At 42.6% G+C, this 22,342-nt stretch overlaps 1 non-coding gene across 1 annotated transcript; it reads right to left on the reverse strand.

Moving 5' to 3' along the window:
* Nucleotides 1-21,594: 21,594 nt before the first annotated feature.
* Nucleotides 21,595-21,700, reverse strand: LOC136478699 (small nucleolar RNA R71). Its single transcript, XR_010764416.1, has one exon. It is a non-coding gene; the product is annotated as a small nucleolar RNA R71 (small nucleolar RNA).
* Nucleotides 21,701-22,342: the final 642 nt, after the last annotated feature.

Raw genomic sequence — 22,342 nt, forward strand, 5'->3', positions numbered from 1 at the left:
GCTGTTTTGCATGTAAAGAAGGGAAGGAGGGGAGGGAAGTGGTGCCCATCTGCTTTTGATTGATAGAGGGAGAGAGGAAAGAAGATGGATGCATCTCTGTTGCATGTATGCATGCAGAAACAGAAGGGAGAGGACGGAGCACGTCTGCCCATTGCTCATACAATTTAGGAAGGGGATTAAGGAGGAATAATAAGCATTGAGGGCTGTTATTTTTGCTTGAGAAAAGGGAGGTTACGCAAGGGGAAAGAGAGGGTGTACTGATCATGTGAAAAAGAGAAAAGGGGAAATTGATGGAGTAAAGGAGAATTAAGGGGCCAGATAATTTAGGTAGAGCATTATGTGCACTAGTTTTTCTTGTGCAGTGAAGGGCGACCAGAAAGAATGGATGGCTGCATGTTCATGTATGAATGAGGAAGCACCCATTAGCGAGGAGACACTAGTAGGGGCTTTTATTTGTGATGGAAAAGAGAGAGAGGAAACCATCAATGAGAGAAAGAATTGGACTGCGCACTAATTAACATTGAACAAGATCAATGGTGAAAAGAATAGAAGAACTTGTATTATGTTTTGGATCCATGTAGGGCAATGGTAAAGAATTATGAGAGATGATTTAGGAATGAGACTGAGCTTCTCAATATGGTATAGAAGGGAGAAAGTTGAGGTGTTGGTTTGCTAGGTTTGATTATGGTGATTGTCCAAACTTTTACTAGTGATGGCTTGAAAAGAAAAATAATAGAGATGAAGGTCGAGTCGTCATTGGCTTGTCTGGAATTGAGATTAACATTGGTAGTTATCATGTGATTGCTTCAAAATGACCAAAGTGATAACAGAGTTGTGTGAGGGAGAAAACAGACAACGATTGGTTTGGATCAAACCCTAAGCGTTCTCAAAACATATTTAAATTCATTTTTCAAACATAAACTCTATGCAAAGGCATGAATGCAAGAAACCATTAAATTAATCACAAAAATTTTAGAAACTCGCATTTTCCACTATCAAGAATGTTAGCAACTGAACTAAAGTTGGGAAAATTTTAGAAAAATAATAAAAACCATTTAATGTTATTTAGTGTTTTCTAAGTCACATCCCAAAATGGAAATTTGGGGTGTGACACCCTGGGTCCGGACCTCCCCGAGGGCATAACGGCAATAACTTTTCGGGGGCTCTATAAATAGAGCTTTGGCGTGCTTGACTCACTTTCTTGATCATTCTTACATGTGATAGCATCCTTTGAGCTGAGCAAACACCCTCCCACTCATCTCCTTGCTTGATAGTGCAAATCAAAGTGAGATTGAGTGATTCCAAGTGCATTTGCTCGAGTGATTGCATCTAGTGACACTTGGGGATCGATTTGCTGTGGTTTTCTTGTTACTCTTAGTGCCTGTCGACGCCTAGACGGCTTGGAGCAGCGGAGGAGTGTTGGAAAGAGTTGGTGATTGTTCTTGGCCACCTCCCGGTGATTGTGAGGGGTTCTTGTGCCTTCCCCGGCGGAGCGCCAAAGGCAACTCTAGTGGATTGCGCGTGGCTTGTGTGATAACCATCTTGTGTTGGTTGTGCGGCACCCGATTGTGAGTTAGGCGTGTGATGCTTATTAGCGCGTGAACCTCCAAGTGGGTGAATTGCAACAATGGGGACTAGCTTGCCGCAAGCAAGTGAACCTCAGGAGAAAAATCATTGTGTCATCTTGTTTCCAAGGAATTCATTTGGTATTCATTGTGATTGATTGATTGCCACGTACCACATCGGTATAACCACACTATCTCTCTCTTGTATTTACATTCTAGTGTAGCTAAGCTCTTTAGTGTAACTAGTTTTGAGAGCTAGCTTGTGTCTTGTTAGTTTGGTTAGTGAGGCTCTTTAATTGGCCTTTGAGAGCTCACTAACTTAGTAAGTAGTGACTTAGCCCTTGTGTGAAATAGAGATCATAGCTACTAGAATTGTGGATAGGTGGCTTGCATTTTTAGTAGGCTAGCGTAACACTACTCGCTTCGCCACTTAATTGTCTAACCACTTGGCTTAAGTGTTGTAGAAATTTTTATAGGCTATTCATCCCCTCTCTAGCCATTTAGGACCTTTCAGTATGTAGGAAATTTAAGCAAAAATAGGCCAAATTGGTGACAAATATGGACTTAGGAGTCAAGTGGACGTGGCAGGTGGGCCAGGGGCCCACATGCCACATCGGCCGGCCCCACAAGGGTGCCACCCGGTGCCACCTTGGCACTGGCCACGTCATCGATATGTGGGAGCTGCTCACAAGCTCTCGCGTTGATTTAAGTCAGTTTGCATCAATGGTCATGGTGAAGAGGCCATGGATCCATGGGCCCATTGTCATAGGTTTTTGAGCCTCCAACCGACCTTGGAACCGCCTTATTGCCCAAATTTCAACATGTGCTGTCCAAGTAACCGCCATTGGGAGCCAACCACAGTGCTACGATCAAGAGGAGGTGCATCCAAGAGCCGGGCGGTGCCCCCTAGCCGCCGCCCGGCGCCACCCTGTGGCGATCGACCTACCTACTGCCTACAAGTACCCCCTCACTCTACACTATAAGTAGGGGGTGTGGAGCTTGGTGGAGAAGTGCCCCATTCAATTCCAAGCTCTCCAAGCTTCTCTTAGCTTTCTAGCTTAGCATTAGATATAGGGTAGTAGTCTAGTAGTGGAGTAGAACAAGGGCGGAGCTTCTCTCGAAGTCCAGAAGAGTCTTCTAGGTCTGGTATAACTCTTTTGAAATTCTTTCATTTAGCATTTACTTTATTCAGTACTTTATTTCTAGTACTTTATTGTAGTATTATTGCTTTGCTTTACTTAAGTACTTGTTCATTATTGTTCATCATTAGTGAGCTTAGGTGCTTATTGTTTGGCATTAGTAGCATAGGTTATCTTATAATTAGTAGCTATTCGTTAGTATTGGTTCCACCGGCTAGTTAGGGTGCTTTGATCTCATTTTATCGGAGCTCGAATCAAAGTAGTAAGTTTATAGATTAAGAGTGGTCCTTAGGCTATAGATTACCTATGGATACGGCTAGGTCTCCAGAAAGATTGTGGTAGGTGGCAAGTGGTGATAGCCTTGTCCATCCTCTGTATTCCACCACAATAGGTCTAGTTATTAAATCGTAGGGCTCATGGCAGTCCTTGTCTATTTAACTCTCCTAGTTGGTAGGCGGGCTGTGCCCCGAAGTACTACCGCATTTCTCCTAGTCATTAGTTTACCCTTAGTTACTTGAAAGATAAATCGCTCGCTCTCCCACCTAGCTATCTATAGAGTAGCTTGTTTAGTAGTTTAGTAGGTAGTTTACACACAACCCACTCATTTCGTTTACCTACCTAGGATACACTTCAGCTTTCCTTAGCAATCCAAACAGCAAATATAAATTCTAGCCTTCCGCCTTCCTGTGAGAAAAATATAAATTCAACACTCGGTACTCACCGAGCGAAGTTGTCGGATTGTTTTGCTCCAGCAATATCCAGCAACGTGATCGCGTAGACAGAATCAGATAGTAGCACACGAGACAGAGATTTATATTGGTTCGGGGCGTGGTGCACGCTAATCCCTACTCCAGTGGTGCGGCGGCTGTTGTATTCGTATGCTCAATTACATGTACTGTTGCTCCTAGCTACGAGAAAGATGGAATTGGTCGAAGGTTGGATCCTGAGCCCAAGGTCCCTACCCTCCTTTATATAGGCAGGAGAGGTAGGGTTATAGAGAGGGTGATCGGGCTAACAGATTGTTTCCTAGTTTGTTACAACAGATTGATCCTAGCTATCGTCTAGATATGCCTACCTTGGTTTGCCTTGATTTCCATGTTGGTTGATCGTGTCAGTCCTTGTGGGCCTTCCCCTTGATGGTTGCTGGGCCGATAGCTTGGTGGTGCTTAGATATACGGGTGGTGTAGGGACCCTTGGCCCATATCTCTGACAGTAGCCCCTGTAGGACTTAATGGTAAGCTAGCACGTAGCTTCAATCCCTCGAGACGTCGTAGTCTCCCCTGTAAGTTCTGCGTACTGTAAGTATATAGTGAGCATCTTCTGGTGCCAAAGTTTTGAGCAGCGCAATTAGATATTCCCATGTATTGAGGAGCCAGCATGTTGCCATTCGAGTACTAAGAGCATTTCTTGGGTAGCGAGAATCTTCTTCAAGCATCGAGTGTGGCGGTGGTACACCATACATCAAGGAACATTGTTCCCTGGCAACTGTAAGTGCCTGACTCAGGTGGTACACCCCATATCAGGAAACATAGTTTCCTGGGCGTAGCCCTTGGGACGTTGTCAATGCCGTGTTTGGGTGATGTACTTGAATAACCAGAAGCATGGCTTCTAGGACATCGTAGATGCCAGGTTAGGGTAGAAATACCATTGTACTCGAGAAGTTGGTTCCTGACATATTCTGGCATATAAATAGTGGTTGCACATCATTAAGTCCTAATTGTAAAACAATAATGAGGATGGGGTAAGTGCACCTCCATCGTTTGCGTGTCACTAAGCCAGTTGATTTTTAGGGCGACCTATTGTAGGTCATTTGTTATCAAGCACCAAGGAAGTCACGTTTTCCTTCAAGACCTGTTAAGCAACGTGGTACAAATTGTCATGAGCTTCATTAGTGAATGAGGAGGACATTGTCCTAGAGCCCTGAGGCCAATGTGACAGTGTCCCAGTGTGGGAGCCACTAAGGGCGAGTAACGAACGCGTGAGCAGCTATCGGTAGTTGCGTGTGTTACTCTTCGAGCTGATAACGGGTAGAACAAGTGAATGTCCACTTCACTGAAAGGAAGCAGCAGGACAAAGATAGACTAGTGAGGGCACATCATAAAACTCTTTTTCAAGATTCTAGGAGCTCGTAGTTTGGTTATAGCCATGGGCCAACCAGTTTTCTGGTTTCCCCAAAGGGGCACACATCCGCTGAAATAAGGTACTTCGAGCTCATCCGGGTATTGGGAGATTTACGTGACACTAAGTGTCAGAGGTTTTAGAGTTAGACTGGTGACCCTCCCAAATATCCCCTGACTCTAGAGTGGTAGGGTCGATAGCAAATGAATCGCTACCGTTTACACCTACTGAAAGGGATGAGCCAGGCCGAGTAATCGATCTAAGTGTCAGATCACTCGCTTGCACCGGCTTGGGTGGAAATGTATTAAAAGCGGACCTTCGGGATCCATGGATGAGTATGATTACTAGAAGCTGAGGCATCGATGTTCGTGGCTCATTTTCCCATGCACGAGCATGTGCGGTTGGGATGCCATCCGTGCACCGATTCCTGCTTATATAAAGGAGGAGGCATAAATGGGCATAATTTTATCTGTGCATTGTTGAGCTTACCTCCCTTTCTTTAATTCTTCATCTTCCTCTGCCTCTATCCCCTTAGATCCAATCTGATGGAGAGCGTGGGGAGCTCAAGAATGGAGGTTCCTAGGTGGGCGACAGGCGAATGCTACCTGCCCATCCGTCCTACCTTTGTCGGGTAAGTCCTTGGACCGACCCAAATTGGGTGAACTTGGGGCTTTGTGCTTCTTCTCACTGGGTGTTCCTCTAGGCTTCCTGTGCTTGACGACATGAGTCCTCCCGAATCGCCGGGCCATGCCGCAACGGTGGAGGCCGTGGCTCCGCCGGCAGTCGTGATGGTCGGGGACAAAGCGAGTCGTCTCCGAGCGCTATTGGAGGCTATACAAGAAGCGATGGCTAGGTCAGACCTGGAGGCGGCTCGTGCCATGGTGTCTCGCGCCGAGGCCTAGGTGCAACTTCTTAGTGAGTTTCCAGTGAGATTTCCCTATTCATCCTTCTAGAGATGTCTTGCTTTGATGAGTGGTTGCTTTGGTCATGCTTCCCAGTTGTCCAAGAGCAACTGGCCACTGCCCAAGGCAAGGTGGCGAGGCTTTGAGATGCCAACGCCATTCTAGCCGAGCAAGTGACGGAGGTGGAGCGCGATCATGATGCTGCTGCGGTTGATTCTTCCACTATGGCAGTTAGAGCAGGTCAATTTTAGGACCATCATTCTGCCTTACTAGAGGCGTGCGGCGGTGCTATTGACATGCTCTCGCCAGTGGGGGTGAGTGTAGAGGAGCGCCTCGGCAATGTCCTGAGGCAGTTTAGAGAAGTGGTTTGTCACGCGGTTCATCATGGGGATGCGTTGGCGTTGGCGGCCGCTACACTCTAGAGTGGCAAGGACCTTCATGACATGGCGATCGGGTTTTTGCCAGTGGAAAGACCCAATGATGTCGGTGCGCTGGCATGGGGGTTAGGGGCACGTCGAGCGCCATTGCCGAATATGAGAGAGTAGAGGATGTAATCTGGTCTACTCCCCATGATGTGTAAAATGCATTGGCCTCAGAATAAAGATTTTTGCACTTTATGGTTTGCGTTTTCTTGAGTAATGGCTTGGTGACTCGTGTAATGTTAGTTGTAGCCCCTGGATCACCGCAATAGGTTAGCATAACGTATCATGGTGATTGACTGGAGACCCAAACATGACTTACCCGAATGTCGTATACTCTTGAAATTTTTTGATCGGGTAGCCCCCGAGTGCCTTGGCAGATCAATGTGATCTGCTGGGGTGCTTAGTTTAAGCCCAAGGACATACTAATTGTCATTTTTATCAGAGCCTGCTACCTTTGTTATGGGTTGGTGGTCACACCGCCCATGATTTGGACCCTAGTATAGGGCTGATTTTTTACCCGTAGAATCATCGCAACAAGTCAATGTTCCTGGCATTCGTGTAGACTTGACCATTCAAGTTTGCCAGCTTATATGTTCCTGACTTTAGCACTTCAGCCACGATAAATGGTCCTTCCCAAGGAGGTGTGAATTTGTTTTTCCCCTTGGTTGTCTGCACTCGACGCAGAACCAGATCACCTTTCATGAAGTTTAGTGGCCGAACGTGCTTGCTGTGTTATTTGAGCAGCTGTTACTGATATATTGCGGAGCGGACGAGTGCCATTCTGCGATGCTCATCGAGCCTGTTGAGGGAATCCTGTAAGGCTTCCTCTGTTGTTTCCTCATCATAGGCGCGGACATGAGTAGAGGCATAGCCGATCTCCTCGGGTAGTACCGCGTCTACGCCGTAGATAAGGAAAAATGGAGTGAACCCTGTTAGCCTGGTAGGAGTGGTCCGTATGTCCCATAGGACTGGATGAAACTCCTTGACCCATCTACCCTCAAACTTTTTCAGTTTCCTAATGATTCGGGGTTTAAGGCCTCAGAGTATGCAACCATTCGCCCTTTCTACCTGATCGTTAGTCTAGGGGTGGGCCACTGCAGCCCTTCTTACATTGATCTGTTGTTCATCACAGAAGTTAATAAATGCACTCCCTGTGAACTGGGTCCCATTGTCAGTAATGATCGTGTTCATGACCCCATACCGGTTTATGACTTCCTTGATGAACTCGACTGCCACCTCTGAGCTAGTTGTTGCTACGGGCTTGGCCTCGATCCACTTTGTGAACTTGTCGATCATGACAAATAAGTGGTGGAAGCCACTGGGGGTAGGCGGGAGTTTCCTGACAAGGTTGAGTCCCCAGATGGCGAATGGCCATGTGATTGGGATCGTTTGGAGTTCTTGAGAGGGGACGTGTTTTTGCTTGGCAAAGTACTGACATCCCTCACAAGTCCTCATGATGTGTTGCGTGCCCTTAACCATGGTAGGCCAATAAAACCCTTATCGAAAGGCCTTACCCACCAAGGTGTTTGGCGCGGCATGGTGGCCACAAGCCCCTGAGTGTATATCTTGCAAGAGTCTTTTCCCGTCTTCCGTGGGTATGCACCATTATAAGATTCCGCTTATGCTTTTATGATGGATCTCGTCATCCCTCGTACATAGAATTTAACTCTTCGATGTACTCAATTGACCTCATCTCTGTTGATAGGGAGGATACCATGTCGCAGATAGTCGATGAGCTCCTATGCCTAGTCTAGGTTAGAGCATGCGGCCTTGGTGATGGTGAGTACGCTCAGCTTAGGGAGAGGTTGAGTTTCAACTTCCCAGCGTGCCGAAGGTCTCGTGAGCTCATCGAGGAACACACCACTTCGGGCATGTCTTGGGTCAAGCTAATTCTAGCAAGGTTGTTTGCCTCCTCATTGTCCCTTTGAGGGATGTGGCATAGCTTGAGTCTGTCGAACTTTGCCTCAAGTTTTCTGACCTCAGCGCAATAGGCTTCCATCTTATGGTCATGGCACGCTGAGGCTATTACTTGCCCGATGACAAGCTTAGAGTCTCTTGAGGCAACAAGTCTTTGGATCCCAAGGGTGACTACGGTTCGCAACCCATGGAGTAGGGTCTCGTACTCTGCTATGTTATTGGTAGCACCCTCGAAGTTTAAACGGAGTACATACCTCATTCGGTTCCCGCTGGGGGAGACCAAGATAACTCCCACTCCCGCTCCTTGTAGCATCAAAGAGCCATCGAAGTACATGCTCTAGTACTCCAAGTCGGCTGTAGCCAGTTCAACATGTACGTGCAAGACATGCCAACTTAAAGCAAAGGGAGATGGCAATACCAACTGACTCCACGTCTAGTTGGGTACGAGGGGATGCATCATCAAGCCATGCTAGTGGTACCCAAGGAGAAATAAAAGCAGCCACTCCAAGAGTGGAAGATACAACAACACTAGCTTATCGGCCTCCTCATAAAAGAGCCTCGAGCAACCATTTTGAGGTATTCTCTTCAATGCCAGTGAGTGTTGAGGAAGCAGCCTGCAACACGAGTGATACTTCCTCCGCTTCTACACACTTCAAAAGAAAGAAGCCTCCTAAACAAATTCTGGTGGGTCATCGTCTGGTGACTCAAAGCTTAACAAACTCTGGTAATTCAAGAAATAATATGATCTACGTAGGGTCTTATAACCCCCTATTTGATGATCATTCTAACTTTGAAAATGAATTATTATATACTGCAGGCTCGGCTGATCCAAACCCACTAAATGGTGAAGATCCACAAGCCTCAAGTGAGGATGGCTCACCATCTCCGCATAGTGAGAGTGAGCCAGGCGATGCTAAACAAGTGCTTGCCACAAATGAGGGTCAATCTATTGAAGAGCAGATGAACCGAATGATGGCTGCATTACAATAGAAAGAAGAAGAGTTGGCTATGCTCCGTGAGCAGGTGCCCAACACCAGAAATCGTACAAGTGATGTGAATGCTTCAACTAGTCATAATGGTCCCCATCCCCATCCCCAACCTAAAATTACACTCGAATCCATACAGAGGATGATTTCCGAAGGTGTAAAAGCTCAATATATGCAAACACATTACTCCATGCGTCCGGGGTATGTGAAACCATATCCACCGAAGGTGGACATGGTACCATTTCCGAACAGCTATCGCCAACCGCAATTTAGTAAATTTAATGGGACTGGATCACCACATGAACATGTGGCCCATTTCCTTGCTGCGTGTCAAGATACATCCCACAATGGAGCTCTTCTCCTCCATCCATTTGTACAAACATTATCGGGTCCCGCTTTCACATGGTATAGCAAGTTGGCACCTGGCTCCATCCGTACATGGGAACAAATGCAAGACGCCTTCCTAGAGCACTTTTATAGCACTCAAAGGACGGTGGGAATAACTGAGCTGACTCAAACCTTACATAGGCCAAATTAGAAAGCTGTGGATTTCATCAAAAGGTAGAGGAATTTAAGCCTCCATTGCCCACAGCCAATCATCGAACCAGAAGCAGTTCGTATGTGTATGAATAACTTGAGCCCGAACATGGCCATTCACCTGTAGGATGTAAGGCCAATAACTTTTGAAGAGTTGTCCTCAAAGGCCACAGACATAGAGAATTATATGCATCACATGTCTCGTCCACCGAGGATGTTCAACAAGGCGCCATTGGACAAAAATAACCCGTGAGATAAGCCCACATCTTCTGAGCCGAAGCAAATGCAGGCCATGGAGGAAATGGTGGGTCCTCAAAAGTCCCAAACTGGGGGCACCGCCACAAGATTACCAAGCAAAGGGGGTGCACTAGCTCCTAGAAGGCCAACTCTTAGCGAGCGTCAAAATCAGAAGTACTCTTTCCCCGACGAGGAAGTGGGGGATCTCTTCATGGGCCTACGGGAGTTGAAACTCATTGAGCTCCCCAAACTGAAAAGGCCGGAAGAAGCTTCTAAATTCGATGAGCCAAATTTCTATCACTTTCATCGCATCTTGGGTCATACGCTCAAGGATTGTTTTGTGGTCAAAAACATGATACAAAAATCTCATAGATGAAGGCACCATAGATGCCGATCTACTCAAAAGCATGACAAATGGAAAGAAAATGGATACGTCAAATGTCGCCACTTTTGAAAGTGATCCGGTGAGTTGTGCAACTCCAAAAATGTGGCCAACTTATGATCGATATATGATATCAAAACCTGAGCATGTTAATATGTCTTTCTCAGGGCATCCACAAGAGCAAGCTAAGTGCCAGCATGAAGGCAAGGCTTTCCTTCGGTGGATCCATGCCCCAAAATGTGAACCATCAGGTTCCCAAAGATCAAGAGAGCGTCGACAACAACTCTCAAGACAATTTGCTCTCTGACAAATGATGGAAAAGGGCGAAGGCCCGTGCTTTTACCAAAATATAAAGAAGCACGAGGACAACCCCCTCGAAGAATATGCTGCTTTCCTCATCGGAGTTTTTGAGGATGATGAAGAGTCTCTTCACTTCCCTAAAGAAGAGGCACCCGAAGTTCAGGAAGTTCAGCTTAGATCAGGCCGTCAACTAACTAGGCCATCTCCTCAATAAAGAAATCCCCTAAATGTAACTCCGAATGATGCCACTGACCATACTCCTAATGTGTCGGTCAAGTATGATGTAATCTCGCACTTGAAAAAAATACCGGCTATGCTTTCTATGTATGATGCTTTGTGTCTCTCTTCTGATTTGCGAATTGCATTTATTACTGCACTTTCCTACCCTGAAGATTATAGGGTTGAGGTTTCACAAGCAGAAGTAAAAATTATCCCAAACTCAAAGTATTACGTTCAATGATGAGGCTCTATTGTTAGGAAATAAAAAGCATAACAGACCCCTTCTTATGTTCGGCAAGATCGATGATCTCCCCATTAATCGCATAATGATTGATGGAGGTTCAGCCATAAACTTGTTACCCTTGCGCACTCTTAAAAAGATTGGATATTCTAAAGGAGACCTATGTCGCTCAAATGTTGTCATTCATGGCTTTAACCAAGCTGGTCAAGAAGCATTGGGCACCATATCTCTGGTTCAAAAGTTTGAAGATCTTATGACATATGTATACTTCCATGTGATTGATGTGGCTACCTCATATAATGTTCTTATCGGTCGCCCATGGCTGCATGAAAATGGAGTTGTTCCATCTACTCTCCATCAATGCATCAAGTATAAAGATCCTTTAGGGAGTGTAGTAAGGATTTTTGTTGATAAAAAGCCATTCACTATAGCAGAATCCTTCTATGCTGATGCAAAGTTTTATTTTAAGCCTATTGATAAAGTCTCAACCAAAATCATCATTGCCATTAGAACAAAATATCCCAAAGATAGAAGATGTCAAGTCTTCATCTAGCCAAAAGATATACCAATACATACCAAGCAATCAAAGGAAGGAAGGCGATCCGATATTTCGCATCATAAGTAAACCCTCTCAAAATAGAGGTATTTCATTTCCAACTCCTTTACCTCATTTGGTGCAATATAAAATAAAACAAGCCCAAATTAAAAGGGATAATAAGAGTAAATTGGCTACACTGGTCACTTTGTTAAATAAAGATTATAAAACATTACCCATCTCTTTATATGACAACAAAGTTCTTTATATTATGCAACAGATGGGCTATGATATTTCTACCGATCCTTCTTTATGCGATGGCCGGGGGCAGCTCGCACCATTTGAAAAGTTGATGTCCCAGGCTCAGCTTGAAGCCCTACACTAAGATCAAGCATTAAAAGAAAAGAAATATGGGTTAGGCTATGAAGTTAATATGACCTCTGCCGAACCTCTTGATGATACAGAAGCATCTCCACAAATGGAAGATGGAAATCAACCAACTGTTGATGAGTTGGAAGTAATTAATATTGGCACGGACGACGATCCCTGACCAATCTTCATTAGTAAACATCTATCTAAAGAAAGTAAGGAAGAATACCATAAATTTCTTTCTGTAAATATAGATGTCTTTGCTTGGTCTTATGAAGAAATGCCAGGTCTAGACCTAACAGTTGCTGTGCATAAATTGGCCATTCGAAAAGATGTTCCTCCGGTGAAGCAAGGACAAAGAAGATATCGTCCAAAACTTCTCCCACAAATAGAAGTTGAAGTTGATAAACTCATAGCTGCTGGGTTTATCTGAGAAGTGAAATACCCCAAATGGGTGTCTAGTATCATGCCCACGAAAAAGAAAAATGGGCAGATCCGTGTATGTGTGGATTTTAGATATTTAAATAAAGCATATCCAAAAGATGAATTTCCAATTCCAATCTCTGAAATCCTTATTGATGCCACTATGGGATATGAAATATTCTCCTTCATGGATGGTTTCTCTGGTTACAACCAAATAAAAATGTCGCCCAAAGATGAGGAGTTAACAACATTCCGTACACCCAAGGGCATATATTGTTATAAAGTGATGCCCTTCAGATTAAAAAATGCAGGCACCACGTATCAACGTGCAATGACCATTGCCCTTGACCATTGCCCTTGATGGGTTGTTGCACGAAATCGTTGAGTGCTATATAGATGATATTGTTGTAAAGTCTAAGCGCGAGAAAGATCACTTAAAACACTTGGAAATGGTGTTTGACCGCCTTAGAAAACATAAATTAAAGATGAATCCTATGAAGTGCGCCTTTGGAGTATCTTCGGAAAAATTCCTTGGTTTCATAGTCACCAAGCGTGGCATTGAAATTGACCCTACTAAAATAAAGACAATTGTCGACATGCCTCAACCAACAAACTTGCATGAATTAAAGAGCCTCCAAGGCCATTTAGCGTACATTAGAAGGTCATTTCAAACCTGTCTGGGAGGTGCAAACCTTTTTCCCGGCTCATGAGGAAAGGAGTCTCATTTCAATGGGATCAAGCATGTAAAAATGCATTTGAGGATATAAAAAAATATTTAACAAATCCTCCTGTCTTAGGCGCGCCAATTAAAGGACGACCATTAATCCTCTATACGGTAGCCATGCTGACTTCATTAGGCGCTCTTTTGGCACAAACCAATGATGCAGGAAAAGAAGTCTCCCTATATTATTTAAGCCACACCCTACACAGGGCAGAGTGCAATTACCCGGATATAGAAAAAATATGCCTGGCACTTGTATTTGCAGCACAAAAGCTTCGCCATTACATGCTAGAACATAGAGTACATCTTGTCTTGAGAGCTGATCCACTCCGATATATTTTAAATAAAATGACATTATCTGGTAGATTGGCTAAGTGGACGATGTTCCTTTCACAATTTGATATTGTGTTCGTGCCTCAAAAAGCCATTAAAGGGCAAGCTTTGGCTAATTTTCTAGCCGCACATCCCATACCTGATGACTTTCCCATTGATGATGTCCAATCCTATATGGCAAATGTATTTTGATGGTGCTTGCCGGAAATCAGGAGCAGGCGCAGGGGTCGTGTTTGTCACACTGGACAAAGCAATACTTCCATATTCCTTCACATTAACTTCAGCGGTTTCAAATAATGATGTTGAATATGAGGCTCTAATTATCAGGCTTGAAATGGCTCACAATATGAGTTTAAACACACTCTCTGTGTATGGAGACTCCCAATTAATAATTAACCAATTGTTGGGAATATATACGGTAAAAAAGCAAGAGCTTTTGCCATATTTTTGGAAGGCAAAAGAACTAATGGCTATGTATGCTGATTTGAAAATTCAGCATGTTGTAAGAAGTCAAAATGAGAAAGCAGATGCATTGGCAAGCTTAGCTGCTAGCATGTAACTAAATCCGTATCAAACTGTGAATGTTCACATAGAGGAATGAAGAGTCCTCCCCATACTTACCGAGGAAGAGGACGTACCATCTACTTCAGCCATGACTATAAATACGTACGAAATTGAGATGGGTGATTGGAGAACACCTTTTCTCGATTATCTTCTTCATGGATATTTGCCCCTAGATTCTAGTGAAAGGTCTAGAATTCAAAAGAGATCACTGAATTATACATGTATAAACGACACGCTCTATCGGTGTTCATGCGATGGCATTTTACTTCGCTGCCTTGCAGGCAATGAGGTAATGGAAGCTTTAAATGAAATTCACTCCGGAGTATGTGGCGCACACCAATCTGGACCCAAGCTACACTACCAACTAAGATATTTAGGTTATTATTGGCCTACAATGTTTGATGATTCTATGAAATTTGCAAAGAAATGCCATGAATGCCAAATACATGGTAATTTCATACATCAGCCCATGAACCATTACATCCGACTGATATGTCTTGGCCCTTTGAAATGTGGGGAATGGATGTAGTTGGGCCAATAAATCCCCCGTCTTGTAAGGGACACAAATTCATTCTTGCCGCAACTGATTACTTCTCTAAGTGGGCAGAAGCTGTAGCACTAAAAGAAGTCAAAGCGGAAAATGTTGAAAACTTTATAAGAACGAATCTTATATATCGATTTGGGGTTTCAGCCGGAATGATATCTGATAATGGCACGTCTTTTAAAAATAGACAAATAGAGAAATGTGTGCTAAATTCAAAATTAAGCATCACTTCTCCACAAGTTATAATCCAGCCGCTAATGGTCAAGCAGAAGCATTCAACAAAGTGCTATGCAAATTGCTTAAAAAGATGGTCTCACAAAATAAGAGACACTGGCATGAAAAGTTACTCGAATCCTTGTGGGCATATAGGACCACGACTCGGACGCCAACGAAAATGACTCCTTACTCACTTGTGTATGGAGGAGAGGCAGTCCTGTCATTGGAGGTGCAAATTGCCTCCTTAAGAATTGCTATCCAAGAAGAACTCAATGAAGATGAATCGGCGAAATTACGCCTAAGGGAACTAGACAACCTCGAAGAAAAACGTCTTCGTGCATTGCAAAACTTGGAGGCATACCAAGCTAGAATGTCTCGAGCTTTTGACAAGCGCGTAAGGAGGAGGTCGTTCAAAGAAGGGGATTTGGTTCTAGCGGTCATTCGGCCTATGAATATTACTCATCGAATGCAAAGCAAATTCGAGCCTAAATGGAAAGGTCCTTATATTGTGAAGGATGTCTACTTTAGTGGCGCTTATAGAATCATATCTCCGGAAGGCGAGTATTGCCCACCGCCAGTAAATGGAAAATTTCTAAAGCATTATTACACATAGGGAAATATGCATATTATGCTCCATTGCTACAAGAGCCTAAACTGTTAGCATAAAAAAAAAGTGCTCCTTCATGAGCCTAAACTGTAAAGAAAACATATGCTCCATTGCTTCATGAGCTTAAACTGTAGCATCAAAAAAAGAAAAAAATCACAATGCTCCATCGCTTCATGAGCTTAAACTGTAGCGTTAAGAAAAAAAAATGCTCCATCGCTTTATGAGCTTAAACTGTAGCGTCAAGAAAAAAAACAATGCTCCATCACTTCATGAGCTTAAACTGTAGCGTTAGGAAAAAAATGCTCCATCGCTTCATGAGCTTAAACTGTAGCATAAAAAATCACAATGCTCCATCGCTTCATAAGCTTAAACTATAGCGTTAAGAAAAAAATGTTCCATCGCTTTATGAGCTTAAACTGTAGCTTCAAGAAAAAAAAACAATGCTCCATCACTTCATGAGCTTAAACTGTAGCATCAGCAAAAAAATGCTCCATCGCTTTATGAGCTTAAACTGTAGCATAAAAAAAATCACAATGCTCCATTGCTTCATGAGCTTAAACTGTAGCGTTAAGAAAAAAAATTTCCATCACTTTATGAGCTTAAACTGTAGTGTCAAGGAAAAAAACAATGCTCCATCGCTTCATGAGCTTAAACTGTAGCGTCAGAAAAAAAAATGTTGCATCGCTTCATGAGCTTAAACTGTAGCATCAAGAAAAAGAAATCACAATGCTCCATTCCTTCACGAGTTTAAACTAAAACAAAAAAAAATAAAACTCCACTGCTACATGAGCCTAAACTGTTAGTACACAAAAAAAGAAAAAACGTGCTCCTTCATGAGCCTAAACTGTAAGCAAGAAAAAAAAGAAATGTTCTATAGCTTCATGGGCATGAACCGAAGCTAAAAAGAAAATATATTAAAAAGAAGTTCCATTGCGATATGAGCCTAAACTGTTGGCATAAAAATAAACAAATGCCCCCAATGCATCATGAGTTTAAACTGAATGCAACAAAAAATCCAAAGTTCTTAAATTTAAACTGCGACCTTGGAATGAACATTTAAAATGTTATGTCCTCCAAGAGTCTGATATAAAGATCAATATAACGTGAGACTACACGTCATTGCTTGATAAATGTCATTTATATGCGCAAATCTCTGTGCGAATCAAGTGCCCCAAAATATGTTTCCAAAAAAAAAAAGCGAGATCATAAAAAAAATCTCAAGTTTCGAGCTCCGGATCCATCCACATATATGAAGTAGTTTTCACATCTGGACCTCGAGGGGGCATCTATTGACACCAATTTTGGCATACCCAAAATGTGTGAAAACATTTATACCATATTAAATAAAATGATATAGATGATCAAGTTTCATATGAATTTGATATAGGCAAATAAGGAATAATATAATATCGCTAAAGAGGAAAAGAAGATGGACAAAAAAGGAAAAGGAGACACACATGTACATATATGCATGAGGGTGTTCACGCCTTGACAAATAAACAAAAGCATGGCAATCACATGTCCCATAAATACACTCGGCCGTAAATACATACACGCATATACATACACATGGGTTAATCAAAACATGGCCATGCAAGTACGTGTGTGGTACATACACAGCAAGCGTATAGCACGTACGTGCACGCCGGCCAGGAAATAAGCTATTTCCTGTTCTCCTTAATCACTTCAGTTAAAGAATAAACAAATGGTCCAAATTCCAGTTACCAGGCAAGGAAGAAACTGTTGTGCGCGCTTGGCATATTCAAACATAGTCAAAGGATGGCCACGTCTCCAAATCACTGCCGCGAGACTGAATCATGCAACCTCCAAGGACCGCGCGCTCTGTTGATTTTAAAAAATGGCGCCGCACTGGCACCGCTTGATCAAGGGACTAGCAAATTGGAAATGGAACTCAAGAGCGCCAAGTAGTCCTGGCAACCACTCCCGTCGCTTTAGACCTGGATGTGACTTCAAAGCAGAGAAACCGCCTTGCCGCTTGCTCTATAAATAGCAGGTTACTGCAAGAATTTAGACCCCTCGCTCTCTGATCCATAGTGCTGCCAGGCTGCCTTCACCAATCCACAACGCAAACCACCACCAGGCTGCTAGGCTCCTCATCTCGCACCATCAGGATGCCGGTTCGCCGCTCTATCGTGCAGAAGGCACTAGAAGCTCGCCGCAAGAAGCGACGTCGGGTCTGAGGTCCTGAAGATGGTGAGAGGCCGCATGGCATTTCTCTGATCCTACCCCCTCCCATCCTGCTTCTCATCTCCGGCTGTTTCATCCACAAGCGTCACCGGCAACTCCATCGCCAAGCCTCGTCCTCTATTCTGGTATAAACAGGGTCAGTGAGGACGGCGCTCCGTATATGGGCATCATGCCTTGGTAAAGGTATAAGGGCCAAATGGCCGCGCTATGCGCATGGGCTGCAAGCCCCGGTAAAAGGTCGGCCAACAGTGCTACAACCGCGCTTTGCGCATGGGCGATATGCCCCTGTGAAGGTGTAAAAAGGCAGCAAATATGCCTCGGTGAAATGCGGGTTTGGATGCGTTTTGGCTCCATCCCATGGTTGAAAATTGGGTCGGACACGCTTTGGCTCCACCCCGGTTATGTTCATGGTGAAAATTCGGTTGGACGCGATCTTGGCTCCAACCCGGTTAAAGGTTCATGGTACAAAATTGGTGGACGCGCTTTGGCTCCACCCGGTTCATGGTAAATTTGATATGGACGCGAATTGGCTCCATACCTAAACAAATCTACATGTGTTTTGGCCACGGCAACGCCGGCCCGTTCTTATCACGCATCAAAGAAAATAAAGAACTCTATGCTACTGCCATGAAGAAAGAACATGCATGGGTTTCTATCAAATCAAAGAAACAATCATATGTGCAAATGAAATTATATAAAAAACAAGACATTGACAATGTGCTGCATATTCAGTCCGTGCATATATACCTTGAGTGTCGCCAGCGTATTAATTAGTGTCTTCTGCACAAAGTTAACTTAGCGTCTGCAGGCCTCCTGTACTCGTGCGGCTATGAAAATGTGTAGTAGTCCCCTGCCAAAATCACCGGCTACCATGCAAAGCCGGTTGGCATCTGCATGTCCTATGTCTGCAAAGAAAATAAAGATCATATGCAAATTAACATTGCCTTCTTGTCTAACAACATGCACGCGAACGACACTTTGCATGACATTTGTCAATGGCTTATCTTCTAATCAATAAATAAACAAAACTCTGTTATATTGCACTTCTCCACATAATGAATATGTTACGGTTATTAGTGCATTTCAGTCAAGTAAATAAACTGACGTTATAGGTCTCTGGTGTACTCATCCACAGTAACATGTTCCGGCCATCAACATGTAAATAGAAGTATAATTAAAACAAAAGAAATTATACTCGGCATAAAAGCACGTCAGTTCATTACATACTGCCTGCTAGTGCATTCATGCTGCCATGGAATCAAGTATTCTTAGTCATACATTAGATAAAATTACGCCGTTTTAAATGACGGCTAGACCGTATAAATAAACTTAACTAAATTTATTTCATCATATCAAATACTATACCATGATCGTCCATGCTAATTAACCTGCTACGGCGCCAGGGTTAGAATAACCAAAGTGTCATGAACATCGATATAGACTTAGCTAAGTCAAATAAGCTTTGTTATATTTATCATAATTTCCAAGCGCAACATCCATGCCTAGCATAGGCCTTCCAAGTGCCATGCATAATGTGTAAATTAAATATTGCATCTTAGCTAGATTGCATCCATGAATGTTCATGCCTAGCTAAGTTGTTAAAAAGGGCAGACCAAATTAAATTGGATCATATAGCACCGTGCATGCAAATCCCTAGCCAAACGCCGTACTATGAGTATGCATGCTAACCTTGATAAAATAAATTAATTGCATGTGCCTCGGCCGAGTCGATGATGCAACATATCTTTCTAGGCCATGGCAAAATAAATACTTTGGCTTAGCCCAAATAAAATATTGCACCATATGCTGAGTACATCCATGAACGGGCATCTAAAAAACATGCTAAATCATGATCTTAAATAATCCAAAAGACTATATCAAATTTAGTCTTCAAAGTAAATTACGTGCATACATACATGATACTATGCACCAAAGAAATGTCCGACAAACAAACAAATCATTTCCTCTTGGTCGTATATGCATATGGGGCATGGTCAAGATGTCCCATGCTGAGTTAGCCAAATTTAGCGCCATATCATGATATAACAAATAATAATATATTCACAAATGCTTTGCATAGATTAACTACATGCATATCATGGGTCACTATAAAGCTAAACAAGCTAGCGACCAATCATATAAGGAGTATACGTTAGCTCCTCAACAAATGAAAATGCCATGTTTAAACAAAATAACATGCAGCAAGTTCAAGCCTATGCCAAGCATGCATATTCATCCATCCACGGCTACAAGACCGAAGCCTTTGTTTTCTTTTGTAGTTTGTAATAGGAAGCCATATGATGTAATCTTATTTTTTTTATGTACTCATGTTCGAACTCTTAATCAGGGGTGTTCTCTTCGGAGATGTAATTAACATATTTTTTTATGCAAATATAAAAATTATGAAAGTATGGACTTGCAATACCTGTTCTTTTTCTTTTGTCCCAATTAAATTTAACCAAAACCAAATTTATCTTTGCTGACGCGGTGACCGGTCATAACTGCCTGTTTCCATGCCATCACAATATTAGTATTCATCTTATTCATATTTTTCATTGTAATGTTCATTGTCTATTTTGATTGTATACTTAGTATAGCTAGATTATTATTATATCCATGCATAAGTTCATATAGCGCTCACTCTAAAGTACACGGGGTGGGTGATCGACATTGTGTAAGCATGGTGTTTATACATTGTTTACTTGTGGATACACCCTATATTCTGGGTCATGTGGTAGATTGCGGATGTGACACTCCCGTTAAGTCCTTTGTAGTATACTCTCCGAATATAGGTGCAAGTAGGGTCCGGTTACGAAGGAAGAACAAGTTCTGTCCTTAATCTTCCTTAGTAATATCCCTTATGTGTAGATATAAAGATGACCTTAGTCATGACTACTAGGTGTAATTGCACTAATCAATGTATGCTTTGACGTGTAATTAAGAATGACTTAGGAATTATTCCTCTAATATTCTACTTGACCATGCTAATGCCATACAAAGGAGTACTCTGAGTGACTTATCTTTAATCAATGATTATCATATATATATTTTTTTATTCTATGACTTACCCCTAGTGTGAGTAGAATATTTGTTATGGTTTACTTCTCCATCAATAGTATAAGTTATCAATACATATTCGTGCCAGACCTTCCCTGTGGTAAAAATATAAATAACGATACCTGAAATAATCCCGGGTGAAGTGCTACAATGGTATAATTATCTGTGCGCTTGCAGATTCCTTTCATATATATATATATATATATTCTTTCTAGTCACATAAAATGATAAAGAATGGCTTAGTATTATTCTAGTAGTAATGCTATGTAGTACCAACAAGCATCTCTAGCATCATCACTAGGGATGACAACCTAGTAAATAAATATTAGGAGATATAGGTTTATAATAGGTGGCTACTAAAATAAGTGACAAGTTAATAAATAGCAACAAGTATTTTTGGCGCTGTTGCCGGGGAAAGTAGCTAGGCAAAGGAAGTATTGATAAAATTATACTTATTGATGTGATCGAAGATAACCATTGACCCCTACTCAAACAGGCTTACCCTTGTGTTGTCTACTTGTGTATCCTATGCAGGGTAATGTATGACTAGTTTTGATCTTCTGACAAACTACATTGACAATCCAGAAGCATTACTTAAGAGAACTAAGGCTAAACCCAAGAAAGTTTCAGCTTTAGAGTTAGAAGACAACCATATAAGGTGAAGCTTAACACTAGAATTTAAAGCCATGGCTAACAGGACTCTCTGTGAATTCTCTGCTCCAACTACAACCAACATCCATACTGGACCAATAGTCAATGTTGGAGACAACGGATTGGAGCTCAAGCTAGCCCTCATCAACATGGTGCAAGCAAGCTAGTTTTGTGGAAAGGCACATGAAGATGCGAGTGTACATCTCCAACACTTTCTAGAGATTTGTAGCACTTTCACCATCAAAGGAGTGACCCAAGATGCCATACTACTTCGCCTTTTTCCATTCTCACTCTTGGGGAAGGCAAAGCAATGGTTCTATGCCAACAAAGATAGAAATATTACATGGGATAACTGCTCCATTGTTTTCCTAGCAAAGTTCTTTTCCACAAGCAAGACCAATGATCTGCGTGGGAGAATTTCTAGCTTTCAACAACAACATGATGAATCTGTCCCTGAGGCATTGAACGCTTTCAAGATTATATTGCAGAATGTCCTCATCATGGGATGGACAATTGGCTACTCATGCAGACTTTCTACCACGGGTTGACTAACAGTACCCATGAGACTATGGACACTACTGCTAGAGGTGCATTCCTATCACTCACCATACCAGCTGCAACAGCTCTTGTGGAGAAGATGGCCTCCAACCAAGGTTGGAATGAAGAATGTCTTTAGACCCACAAGAGAGGTGGAGGTATGCATCAACTCAAGGAGGTAGACATACTAGCTGCCAAGATAGACCTGCTGATGAAGAAGCTCGAAGACCGAGCTAATGAGAAGTAAGAAGTCATGCACATTCATGATTTTCGAATGACATGTGAAGTGTGTAGAAATACTAGGCATTTAGGGAACAGCTGTCCTAAAACCCAAAAGGATGTGAACTTTGTCAACAACAACTACTTTCGTCCTCAACAGAATCAAGGATGGAACCAGCAACAGAGACCAAATTACCAAGGTAACTATCAAGGTAATAATTTTAATAATTTCAATCAACCACCCTTTAGAGAATTAATTGTTGGCCAATCCAAACTTATGGAGGGATTATCTAGAAAGGTAGCTACCAATGATAAAATTCTAGAGAACATAAATAATAGAATTGATAGCTTTGCTTCTACCATTAAGAACCAGCATAGTTTTAATAAAATGAT

Source organism: Miscanthus floridulus, chromosome 8 (genome assembly GCF_019320115.1).
Source record: "Miscanthus floridulus cultivar M001 chromosome 8, ASM1932011v1, whole genome shotgun sequence".
In the NCBI taxonomy this organism is placed as follows: Eukaryota; Viridiplantae; Streptophyta; class Magnoliopsida; order Poales; family Poaceae; genus Miscanthus; species Miscanthus floridulus.